Here is a 12,919-nt window from a genome sequence, read left to right as displayed (position 1 = left end):
CTCCATATACAGACTCTGTCACACACAATATAGCGAAAAATGACGCCCGCCGTTGGAAGAGCTGCGCGGGGCCTGGAGGCTCACTCACATCAGGCATCTGGCGCTGCATGGCTAATTGAGGCTAGATATTTGAGGACACATCTGTACATGCATCAGTGCAAATAAGCAATGTACCTTAGCCAGCAATGGTCAGTTAGAGTGCAGCATAAACACATTTGGGTGAACAGAAATAAAACACAACAAAAACATACTGTACACGGAGGATTTGCTGTGTGAGCGTAAGGAGGATAATACAGGATTCGCCAAAAAGAGTGCGTAAACAAATGATCGGTATAAAGCAGTTTGGTTGGAGGTGTCATTAGGTACTACTAACAGTGATAGCGAGATAATATCAGAGACAAGGGGAAGTCGCTGCATTGAGTATCTTCATGCCACGCATAGGTCCAGGTAAGGGAAAGAAAAGGTGGTAGAGGAGGAGTGAGAATAGAGGTGGGCATAGATTTTTCCAGTTCAGATTAGTGTGGTTCGTTTCCTGGAACTCCCAATGCGTCTTGTCCTCCTAGGACTGCTCAGGAATCTGTGTACTTTGTCTCAGTAGGTCTTGGTTAGAGGGCAGCGCCACTGTATATGAAGCATGGAGTCCCTGTGGCTGCATTTTCTCCCAACAGTCCAGAAATCTGGAGTAAACAGTTAAGTCTCGCCAGGGTGTAGTATCACTGTTGGTATTGTTTGTAAGAAGCTTCTTTTCTCGGGAGATCATGGCTCAACTTGTGTAGTGTCTACAAATCTTCTTGAAGGATGTAAAGCCCCAAAATTGTGAGCTTGGGGTAAGGAGCTCACAAATTGGATTATTTGTAAAAATTCACTAAGGCTAAGAATTAGAGATGGGAATCTCTGTTTGAGTTTGTCCAGGGACAGCCACTGATCTTGTTCACTAAATTCCAATGGAATTTAAGGTCAGCCTGGACTCAGACTTGGATATTTAGCCAAGAGCAGTCCCACAAAAGACTTGGGGTTCTCCCAGATGGGAGTCAGAGGTATATTGGAGAGGAGAGCTTCAGTTTTGCTGAATAGAAGTCATAAAGCTTAGTTGCAAATGTAAGCTTTGGTCGTAAATTGGTGGTTGGGTGGTCTCTGCCTTTTAGGCATGCCCCACAATGAGGTTAGTCAGGCAAATTTCGAAAGCAAAGTTCAATGTCAAACCATAAAGCTCAACCCAGGGATGGATAAACGTGCGTAGTATGCGCCACTTGAAAGAAATGTGATGCCAGGTAAATTATTTTATGTCAGGGAGACACCACTAGAAATTAGCTGCTTCATAATTGTGCCTGAAAGCATTGTATATCTTGTTCCAGATGAAGTGGACGAGTGCATTTTGGATGCTGCTTGGCAGTGAGAATTGCTTGTAGTATGCTGCAGTAAATCTGGAGATTTTCCTTTTGTCTTTTGGTCATCTATAATGTTGTCTATCTCCACAACTGAGAGTCCCTGCTCAAGTATTTTACTTATCTGTGGGTTTGTTTAGAGCAGCTCTTCTCAAACACCTTTTGTGTGTCATGAGTTGGTCCCTGGCAAGACCATGACAGTGGGTTCACAAAAAAATAAAAAGCAGAGTCCCACTGAATGTGCTTTGGCCAATGTCCTATCTTCCCTTGCTCCAGAACACGCTCCGGCCAATCAGCAGAGCATGGAGAAGAGGGTGTGCATTCCTGCTCTCCCCTTGCTGTATGAGTTTATCAAAACAAGGTCCCATCCACCCCTGGCTTCCGGGAGCACGAGCCGTATACGTCTCAGCATCATGACGTCTGTAAGCAGGCAGTCACAAGCTCAGAAGGAGGGGAGACTAAGAGGAGCTGATGAGGAAAGGTTCAGTTAAATAAACTACAATGGTTACAGAGAATGGGGTAGAAAAGTTGATTGGTACTGTATGTAAAAACTGCTGGGAATGTGTATAATAAAATGTATTTTATCTTTCAAATATTGTGTCATGTATGTAGATGTCTCTTCAGTATGTAGCGGTAGAAAAAGTCTGAGACAACTGGTGTAGGGAGCTGTGCCGCAGCAAGGAAGTTGTTCGTTAAGTCTGCGGTATGTGGAATATGGGGCTAGAGGTTGCTATAGTTTTGAAATTCGGATTTGATCCCTGTTGGGGTTTTGGGAGTCTTAAATGATCTTTTTATGGGTCCTCGCTGATCACCGTCTTCACCCTTCTCTCATTGGAGGTATTCCTTAACCACTTGAGGCATTTGGCTGTTGTTTGGAGAGGAGGAGTTTTGTTGAGGTCAGCTAGTGTGAGTGGGTCAGGTGGAAGTTTGTGTTGGGATTCAAGGATTTGAAGTTTAATGGATAATTCTTTGGTGGCGAGGGCTTGCTTTTGTTATGGAAGGCCATACCAATCAATTACCTTGTGGGCATTACAGTAGGTGAACGGGGATACGTCGGCAAGATCATGGAGTTTTAAGATGGGATATGATTTCAGTTTGTGAATTACTGAGCTGCCAAGTCATAAAGTGAGTGCAGGTAATTGGGGGACAGATCAGTGGATATTGGGGAGTGGTCAGGCCAAATGAATGGATAGACTGGAGGTAATTTTAAATCAAAGTTCAGGCTGCGTTTGATCATGTCTGTATGGGAATATGGGCTATGAATTTATGAATAGTTACAATGTAGGAACAGGTTATAGAGGCTCCTTCAGTCTTCCTGTTTCATAGAGGATTTAAGGAGCCCATACATCAGCAATCAATTGAGACAATCTGACGTTTTGCAGATGATTGTGTCAATAAATCTGCAATGTATGGGGTTTACAGATTGCAGATTTCACCCACAAATCGATTGGGATTGTTAAATCAGGTTTTTCAACCAGTTTTATTTCACAGATTAATTGGGACTGTAGATTGCTAGATCTCCAGACCGTTTCTAGTAAACTGAGTTTATCAAGATTGGCAGATCTGTTTAACTGAAAATGATCTGCAAATCACTGAAATATCTCTGTAATGTATGGGAAAGTCGGATGGATTGGGGAAACAATATATCTGGGGGGGAAAAAATCACAGGATCTGTAAAACAATAAATTGTGACTGCAGATGTATGAGCCGCTTTACACATTAATTTTATGAGAATCATTTTAGAGGGTGATTCCTGTGAACCAGAAAACCAAACAAGAAGACCAGCATATGAGAGGATGTGGTGTAATAGTGCAAATAGTCTGAGCTATGTCCCGACAGTAATCAAGTCACACTGTATGAGCCATTGCAAACAGCCCAATTGACAGTCCGTGGTTACCGGGCTGTGTGAGTAACACGTCGGGCAGGGGTGAGCTGTCTGGTCGCCGGCTGAAGGGAGCCGTCTCTGGGGCAGATGTATTAACCTGGAGAAGGTATAAGGAAGTGATAAACCAGTGATAAACGCACCAGCCAATTAGCTCCTAACTGTTAATTTACATATTGGAGCTGATTGGCTGGTGCGTTTATCACCTTGCACTTATCACTGGTTTATCACTTCCTTATGCCTTCTCCTAGTAGCAGGTGGGTGTGTCAGAAGACCTCTCTTCCTATTTGCTGCTGGCGCCTTTCATCATACCTACCTATTACCGGATGACCTCAGCTTTATGTATACTTATTTTATTTTTTTTCATGTGCACATATTTAGTTTGTATTTTAAGTTTATATATTTTGTGTTCTGTGTTTGATTAATGTATGTGAAGGATGCAGTAGATCAGTCACTGCACAGGATTTAATTTGTATGTAGCTAATTAATTACCATTTGTACAGTTACCACTTCCATTCAGGTGCAGGTCTTATTGTTTTGGTTTATTGTTTGTCTCGGGGGCTGATTCAGCAGCTGTTCAAAAACATGCACATGCCACAGGAGGCATCTTGTATAAAAAGATGGCCACTGCCTGGCTTCTCTGGTTCGCTGCCTAACCACTGCCTGGCTTCTCCGGTTCGCTGCCTAACCACTGCCTGGCTTCTCCGGTTCGCTGCCTAACCACTGCCTGGCTTCTCTGGTCCGCTGCCTAACCATTGCCCGGCCTCTCTTTTCCGCTGCCCAACCACTGCCCGGCTTCTCTTTTCCACTGCCTGGCTACTCTTTTCCGCTGCCTAACCACTGCATGGCTTCTCTTTTCCGCTGCCCAACCACTGCCCAACCACTGCCCGGCTTCTCTTTTCCATTGTCTGCCCAGCTTCTCTGTTCCTCTGCCTGCCCACTGCCTGGCTAATCTGATCTGCTGAATGCCTGCTGCCTGGCTTCTCTGGTCTGTTGCTTGCCCACTGCCCGGCTTCTCTATTCCACTGCCTGCACAGTGCCCAACTTCGCTGCCTTCGTACAATGACGCAGCATCGGATCAACACCGTGACCATTGGTCGCAGCTTCATACCTGTGAGCAACTCCCTGAATGGCCAACCCAACTACGCTGCCGAGGTCAGAAAAATCTGCGTCTGAAGACGCAGACACAGTTGCTGGCTTGTAGTAAGCCCTGACGCACCTCAATTTTCTTTTGCTAATGCTCCCTAAACGCCTGAAGCCTGTCAGGCTGCAGCGAACAAGGCACGGAGTAGCAGCACCAATGTTTATGCAGTCCCAAAAACATCGGTCAATATGTCCAGGAGTGAATTAGGCCCACACTGTGCAGTCACTCTCTACTTTCATCCAGCAGTTAAGGGCATTATTGATTCATTATTTAATTATCTATTTAATTGTTTTGGATTTTCATCCCTATTATACTCCTTTGGGAGGAATATTATTATTATTTTTCCTGTGAAAGTCTCAGTGTATATGTCACTGGCTCCTGCACAGGTCCATGTCTTAAGATGTCTGAAATCACTGCTAATGAAGAGTTTACTGATGCCTGTGTAATTTATTAAATACAGTATTGCTCTAGGGGTTCGATGTGTAATGCCAGCGGTCACATGACCGACAGCGGCATGCCGACACTCTAGAGTCTAACAACACTCCCCTACCCTAACCCTCAGGGGTGGCGGCTATGGCTAACATTTATGGGGTGGCGGTTACAGCTAACCCTCGGGGGGAGTCTGCTACGGCTAACCACACCCCTAGTGCCTAAACCCGCCCCACCCCCGATGACTAACCCTCCACCTGCTGGTCCTAGCCCTAGCCCGTACCTCTATACTTAACTTTGGGATGTCGGCTGTTGGTGTTCCGATGCCGTTCTCCTGAGTGGTCTCTGGATTCTGGCGCCAGCATCCCGACCGCCGGGATGGCGAACGCGTATCCTTTAGTAGGATGAAAAATCATCATACCCAATGTGGCATTTACTGGCCTCCGCTGCGGCTCTGTGCAGTCATTGATCACTGTGCTACTTAGATCATCTCACCGCCTTGACTCAAAACCAGTGCTCTGTGATATTGTGGATTGCAGAGACTCTGTCTTCTAATTCGTTATAGAGCTAGTCAACACCATTCCCACAAATGTTTAAAGTAATGAACATAAAAGCTTTGCTATATAAACCTTGAGGTAAATCAACACCCAGTAGCTGGATTTGCTCTTAACCTGAAATAAGGCCCTTTAAGTGCTGTTATTGTACCTGTTTACTGACAGTGAGGCAGAAACAGTGCCTACAGATTAAAGTCTGCATAGACCAAACATTTGCCCTGTAAGCACCATGTAGCTTTATAGGCCCTATAATAGAAAAACAGTGGTATAACTATTGCAAAGGGACCATTTTGGAACTGTAACACGTGTTATGGTGCACTGTAGATCAATGTGCTATGAATGGATATCTGGAGGCAGTCAGTGGCATTGCTTATGACCCTGTAGTTGGTGCATTTAACATTTATACAGGAAGCTGTAGGCTGCAGATAAAGTAAAATATAGTGTGCCCTTAATGAAGTATGCACAGGTGATGCAACGTATAGGGGGTATTCAATTGTTGAAAAGTCAGTTGGGTGTCTGTTTTTTCCTATCTAATAGACAGGAAAAAACAGACAGCCGACCGACTTTTCAAAGAATTGAATTCACCTCATGGTCTCAATGACTCCTCATGTGCTAAAGAATTGATTTTCTTTTGTTTACTTACCTGTTTTAAAGAACACGTTTGAATTGTTTGCTACACGTACCTAGTTTTATATCCATCATTGTTCTACATTTACCTTTGTCTCTTGCATTCTCTTGCAGTGTACATGCAGTAATATTTATTTTCCAGCATGGTGACGTACTAAGATTTGCCCTCTAGAGGGCACTGTTGCTCTTCAAAAGACCTCAATGACTGCATCAGAATTCTAGCTTTTTACTCAAAAAAAATTGCGGAGAGACTAGACTGTTCAACCCTGAAACTTTTACTGTACTTGGGCAACTTAACGCATCTATTATCACATAAACATATATACAGTATAAATAGGGCTATGTGATGTGGCTTACATATTATATACCTATACACTGGTAGAGCAATAAAGCCTGGACGCTCGTAATAGCTGAGTCGGGCCTTGTGGGAAACAGACCTCATCTGCCACCCACACCCCACCCCAAAATAAAACAGGGGACCTGGAGATGTAGTGTTTTATGTCCTCCAATAGACACAGGTACTGTACAGTACGTCAATCTGTTTTCTTTTTTGCTATTGCAGTTAAGGTGCATACACACGGTGCGATTTCTGGCTAAAGGACGATTTTGACTTTGCGATCTCCCTTGAACTTTCCGGAGCCCAGAACCACCGATATTGGCTGTACATACGGTGTGATTTTGGCTATGTACAATTTTGACTATACTAGAAACTAGATTGTACACAATATCGTCAAAATTGCCTTGTCTGCACAGTCTCGTTTTTCTTGCGATACCGACCCCGCTGGAGCGTACATCGGTATCGCAAGCTGTATACACACGGTGCGATATGTGCTAACTTTTTTTTTTTTTTGCTATTTTAACTGTATAGTCAAAATTGTAAGCACACATTGCACAGTGTGTATACACCTTGACACTGGTTGAAAGTGGGAAGTTGGGAACCTTAGCAGAGTGTGTTCCTGTCCCCAGCCTTGCCCAGGTAAATGGGCGATGGCATGCAAGAACTTTTCTCTTATTTTTTTCATTATGGTTCCTCCTGCCAGGATTGTCCCCACTGCAATGTCAACTGTTAAATAAAAAACTCTCTCTCTCTCTCTCTCTCTCTCTCTATATATATATATATATATATATATATATATATATATATATATATATATATATATATATATATATATATATATATATATATATAGGTAAACAAAGTCGACAGCACTCCCAAGTCCCCTAAGTGAATGTAGCAATGGTTTAAATGCCGGTGCCCTCCCTGAGGTATACAGTGCACCTGTACCCTGATGTATAGAATGTGGTTGCGGGCGGCACTCTCGGCGTAAATGAAGACAGACACGTAAGTCTTTTAAGTCATCAACGTTTCAATGTCCAGAGTGACATTTTCGTCAGGATCCTGACGAAAATGTCACTCTGGACATTGAAACGTTGATGACTTAAAAGACTTACGTGTCTGTCTTCATTTACGCCGAGAGTGCCGCCCGCAACCACATTCTATATATATATATATATATATATATATATATGTGTGTGTGTGCGCGTGCTGACCTCAGTTATGCAATGATTAGGATCTGCCGTGGGGGTGTAGGACACACATTCCCTTTAATAAACAGCTTGCAAGGTTCCGTATTATAATGAGAAACCCCTGTACCCTGCACCCAGCAAAACACTGGATGGATACACAGGTGGCATGGCCCGGTATCATTATTGAGAAAGCCTGCAAATACCTCTAAACAGCTCAGAGTCATCGGTAGGCTTGAGAGAAGCAATTATCCACCCCGTTAGTTATATGACTGTCTCTGGTGCTGTTTTCAAGGCACTGCAAGAAATGAGCCAATTCCTTCGGTCAGGTTTCTGCACATGGATCGAATCTGTAAACTCTCTACTAGTAATCTGTACCTCTTTATGTGTTACCATTATATTACTCCATCTGTTCTGGCACTAAATAAACACATTATATATATATATATATATATATATATATATATAATATTATACTGTGTGTATGTGTATATATATTACTCTGTGTGTGTGTGTGTGTGTGTGTGTGTGTGTGTGTATGTATGTGTATGTATATATCTATATATATATATATATATATCTTCCTAATGGAGTATCATTTATTATATTTCCAGCTTTGTTTTTAGTAAATAGTAGAAAGCGCAATGTGGTAATATTGCATTATGGCTGCACACACAGCTATGTGATCTGTAGTGAGAGTTCTGCTACTGATTCTGAGCAACACTGAATACCCTTGGATAAGCGTCACTTAGCAGCAAGTCTCCTCTGTGTTGCCCGGGATCCAGCAAGGTGCAATCATTTGCCAAAAAATACACACATCGCAACACACACCCACACACCCGCGCCCCACACCTACTGTTACTTAGTAAGTGCTCCTAGGAGTTGGTTGTTGGAGAGTGAAAGGAAGGGTTATCTGCATTTATTGTGTGAACCAAATGTGTCCTGTACCTCACAGGCTCTGTATCAGAGGCAGCGAGAGTAACAGGGCTAGCATTGCGGAGTCCTGTGACACTGGAAAGTCACATTTACCGTCCCTCTGAATATTTGTTATTACCATGAAACGCCTGCGTGCATGTGCTTTATTGGATATGAGTAGTCAAACACATTATGTAAAGGCCTCCCCCTTTTAAACCTATAACACGCAGTTAACCATTTTATGACTAAATGGGGGAATGGGTTCAGCATTTACAAAAAGACAAATTATTATCTTTAACCCTTTTCTCACAAAGCAAATGAGAAATCCCAATAAATATAGATAAACCGTACATGTGCAAAGCAGGTTAGAAATCATCCCAGGCTACCCAGCCGTATGTAGAATTATAATGATGTAACTGTAATATCACAGACATATTTAGTTTACTTAAATGTTTATTACATAATTTTCTTTTTTTTTATGTAGTTTCAAGCATATATTTAATGACCAATAGACTTACAGGATTGCAGAATGGCCACTGCCGACAGTTGTTTTTTTAGTAATCCTGTAATAAAGCTTCCATTTGTCCATGTCAGGGCAGTTACATATAAATCATTTTTCCCATTTATTGTTTTCAGAGTCACAAATAATTGTCACAGCCTGGTAGGTGACATTTATACAAGAGAACTAAAAGTAGTTACTACGATGTACACCCACACTCCTCCTGTGCCTCCCCTCCATATGGAATATACAGTACTTCCAATCCAATATACAGTACTTCCAATCCAACGCTCGTTCAAACTCCACAGTTTTATATGATCCCTATAAGTCCATACCTCCCAAATGTGCCGATTTAGGCTGGGCAGTGTCACTTTTTGTGCACTGTCCGTAAATCTCACCTATTGGCCACAATGTCCCATGGTGTTGGTGGGTGGGGAAGGGGGGGGGGGGGCTTGGTTCACAGGTATGGCATTTCCCATGAGGCCATACCCCCTTTTAACGCGACAGAGGCGCGCACAGAATCTCCATTCTATTATTCACAAAAGTTGGGAGGCATGTAAACCCATCATCAAAGCCGACCACCGACTGTCACAACATACTTCATCCCACATTATCAGTCCGTGACATCCTCCTCTTCCTCTCAGAGGGTCCTATTTATTATTTTTATTGTTTTTTCGCCTATTAATAATACAGTGTTGTTTTAACTGTGGCCTGTTTAACAATGCTTGCTCCCGACATTGTTTGCCATTGTGTGGTCTTTCCGCCAAATGCTTCTGTTCTGTGTCCACATGATTTTATTTTATTTTTATTTTTTGGGGGGGGGAGGGAGGGATTAAGTCCCCATTTTATATCATTATTATGCAAGCACAACAAGACAACAATAGCAATATGTGTGTGTTTATTTTAGCTTAACTGTGCATGTTCTCCATTCCACTTTCTTAGTGGTTATGTCAGGCAAATCAAGGAGTCAATTCAACTAGCTATGAGTTGGTTCTCAGGGCAGGTAAGTACAGCCTAATGCCGCATATAGGAAACCCCCCGACTCGCTCAATTCTGCACACAGAACCGTAGGGTTGAGTTCGGGGTGAAATGAGGTGCCGGGTGACATTGCCGGTATTTCCACACTGTTGCAACAGTACTTTTCCCGACTCTCTCCTAATTGAATTGACCCCTTGATGTGAGAGAGTTTTCGTTTTGTTTTGTTTTTTATTTATCATTTTAGTTAGCGACAAACTAGTGTAACATCCCAGGCAGGTATAATGTATTTTTTAGGTCATTCATATCTAAACAAGGTACTGACTTCTAGAGCTGACACTTGCTGGGTACATTGTCATACATTTATGGGTCAGGCTATCATTGTTTGCCGATAACTGCAGTACTGTCTGGAAGCCCTACACCAGCCAAGCCCAGGTCCTTCTGCACATACATAAAGCAGTACCTGGGGATACGCATGCGCAGCAGAGCTGTAAGTTCAGACCACTCAGAAAATAAAAGTTTGCAAAATAGTAAAAGAAAAAAATAGTATTGGTAATTATTCTGTAATGTTATTAGAAGAAAAGGCTTTATTTAAATCAAGCATTTTTATATCAATATACACTGCTTTAGCCATCTTCGCGTTGGGAGGACTGTGAGGATGCTTTGCACAGAGAAGTTCTAACCAGGAGGGTCCCAGCAAATCCGTTTGCACGGTGGTGGCCCTTGATACGGTAGATAGATTTGGAAGCCCAAAACTCTGTGAGAAAAAAAATGCCCTCCCTTTCATATATAGTCCTCCTATGCTTAGACTATTGATTTCTGGATCTGATTCGTTCTGGGCTTTCTAGCAATTATCAGACAATAGGCCTTATTCAGTTTTGTTTGCAAACCAGAAATGCACACTAATGGGCAAAACCATATTGCACTGCAGGTGGGGCAGATATAACATGTGCAGAGAGTGTTAGATTTGGGTGTGGTGTGTTCAAACTGAAATCTAAACTGCAGTGTAAAAATAAAGCAGCCAGTATTTACCCTGCACAGAAACAATATAACCCACCCAAGTCTAACTCTCTCTGCACATGTTACATCTGCCCCACCTGCAGTGCAACATGGGATTGCCCATTAGTCTGCTTTTTTGGTTTGCTAACAAACCTGAATAACCCCCAATATTAATTTAATGTTTTTATTGCTTCTCCTAAAGAAAATATATATTGCAAAATTACAGCCAATAAAACAAGTTATGGATTGGTCCGTTAGGAAAGGCATTCCCAGTATTTAGCCGCTACTTTACCCCAGCGAGAACCAGCCCTTGAATATCAAGCTTACTGACTGACCGGAAGCCTGGTCTTGGTTACCACGTCACCATAAGCAACAGGCTTCTGCAGACGCCTATAAGGGACAGTTTTAGGAAAAAGAACTAATCTCGTTAGGCCTTCTACAACTTATTCCAATTATTTTTTATTCACGGTCTATCGAGGTAAAGAAAACGGAAGAGCAGAGCTGAGCACTCGCAAGCAACTTACATTTTAGTGCATGATCTAATTGGATAGACTCTAATGGAAGATGACGTGTTAGTGATTGCGTCACTTTAGTAGCAAATAATGACAAAAACATGTAGTATGTCTGTGCCAGTGGGAGCACACTTTTTGGCAATTGCTGTAGATGAAAATAACTTCTCCCGACTCCTTCAGTTAACCTGTCCTGTTCATCATATCCGTTCCCCAGCCTCAGGTGCCACAAGTCATCTATTCCTTCCAAATATTTAATTTACAACTAAACGCTTAATGATCACTTTGCCAAGAAGTCTGACTCCTGCTTAAAGACCAGCATTTGTCTCCACATCATAATTCAGGGCATTTCTGCGCAGCCTGTAGATCGTTCATATTAATTATCTGGCCATTGTATTTTCTGGCCTAAGCTGTGTGCCAGAGGAAGTACATCATGTATCCCAATGCGGTGATTAAAACACGAGTGAAAATTGAGAACGTTCGGGCCAGGCGAAGGGGACTGCCTGCGAGAGGTGCCTGGATTGCTGTATAACAACCCTATAAGCTTTTAATAAATTCCTGACCTTCAGTTGCAATGAGGGGGTTAATGCTTTTGATTACGAGCCTTGGCCCTCGAGTGCAGGTTCATCTCGTGTTCATATCGTTGCTGGCAGTCTCTCTCGCTGCTGCTGTGGAACTGAAGTCTGTTCGTATTTTCGGTGATTTGTGGAAGTGTGCGCTAAACGCTCCTTGGCTGGTGCAGGAGTTTTATCTGCGGCTTTAAATGAATTTACTGTTCTGTTCCCCCGTGTGGCTTGCATTATGTTTTCTACATTTCTGGGAAGCTATCTGCCTTTCAGGAACAGTAAGGCCCAACGCCATGCTACTTTTCCATAACTTATTTCATTTTGTTTTTTTAAATGCTCATCCATGGACACAGTTTTAAAGTGCACCTACCACTATGAAATAAGATTTGGTCTTGCACATTCTTCCTATGAGGCGAGGTGAGAGGCTGATGTACTGCTGTCACTGCATCGGGGGGACTGACTGCTTGAGAGGAGTAGGGACAGAAGAGGAACTGGAGGTGTTCTCCCTGAATAATGGTGCAGATGTATTAACCTGGAGACGGCATAAGGAAGTGATAAACCAGTGATATGTGCAAGGTGATAAAGGCACCAGCCAATCAGCTCCAATATGTAAATTAACAGTTATGATCTGATTGGCTGCTGCCTTTATCATCTTGCACGTATCACTGGTTTATCACTTCCTTATGCCTTCTCCAGGTTAATACATCTGCCCCAATGCCCCTTGCGACTGCAGTGAGTGGTCTGTTCCTGTAGCAAGGGGGAAGGGAGCTGATGGGCTGGTTGCTAATGATGTGCAAAAAGTTACAGATGCCCGAGTCACACTTACAAATGCTACAGAAAGTATATAGGTGCTGTTGTAGTGTCAAAACTATGTACTGTACAGCTGTGTCTATATACAAATATCTGGTTTG

The 12,919-nt window shown here is 42.8% G+C and overlaps 1 protein-coding gene across 9 annotated transcripts in view; it reads left to right on the top strand.

The window, feature by feature from the left end:
- Positions 1-12,919, top strand: part of WWOX (WW domain containing oxidoreductase) — a 1,758,901-nt gene that overhangs the window by 67,459 nt on the left and 1,678,523 nt on the right. The window lies entirely within an intron of this gene.

The sequence above is a fragment of the Pseudophryne corroboree genome, chromosome 11, assembly GCF_028390025.1.
Source record: "Pseudophryne corroboree isolate aPseCor3 chromosome 11, aPseCor3.hap2, whole genome shotgun sequence".
Lineage (NCBI taxonomy): Eukaryota > Metazoa > Chordata > Amphibia > Anura > Myobatrachidae > Pseudophryne > Pseudophryne corroboree.
This window is presented reverse-complemented; position numbering and strand designations above follow the sequence as displayed.